The following is a 634-nucleotide window of genomic DNA, read 5'->3' on the forward strand; positions in this document are numbered from 1 at the left end:
ATGTCTTTCCTCTAAACAAAGAAATCACAAAAAGGCTTACATAACAACAAACAACTGTTCTTCCAAAGGTTAATCCTATTCCATTTCCAATGATCCAGCCACAAAGAGAACTCATTTCATTCACAACCCATATAATACCCCTCCACACAGTTGAGGACTTGTACTCAACTTGTATACTCTTGTTAATAATTATTAATTAGGCAGTTTGTTTTTATATGTTGATATGCATTTAGTCTCACATTCGCGAGGTAAAATATATATATCCCCAGGAAATGGCAGTATAAAAGTAAGCATGTGAAGCTTTCATAAGCATACCTTTCTCGGCCTTTTGGCTAAGGTCAAATGTAGTATCTGTTCCTATCAGTTTAACATCTGATATGTGAGGCAATGCCTCACATGATATAGAGAGCGACTCTGAAGGACAAATCACTCAAAAAAGTAACTCTCAACACCACCTTTTTTTTTTAATCACTCACAAGGACCGGGTAGATGAAATGTCAAGTATACCCTTTGCGCAAAATAAAAAACGGCTCGGGTAGATGAAAGGTCAAGTATACCCCTAACGAGAAATAATAAACAACTCAGTCCAACCGAAATGACCCAGTGTGTATAATACGAACAATCATTGTTCATA

General features: G+C 36.4%; 1 pseudogene; it reads left to right on the forward strand.

The window, feature by feature from the left end:
• Positions 1–311: 311 nt before the first annotated feature.
• LOC147517324 (U2 spliceosomal RNA) lies at positions 312–418 on the forward strand (annotated as a pseudogene).
• Positions 419–634: the final 216 nt, after the last annotated feature.

The sequence above is a fragment of the Coptis chinensis genome, chromosome 2 (genome assembly GCF_015680905.1).
Source record: "Coptis chinensis isolate HL-2020 chromosome 2, ASM1568090v1, whole genome shotgun sequence".
Taxonomy (NCBI): domain Eukaryota; kingdom Viridiplantae; phylum Streptophyta; class Magnoliopsida; order Ranunculales; family Ranunculaceae; genus Coptis; species Coptis chinensis.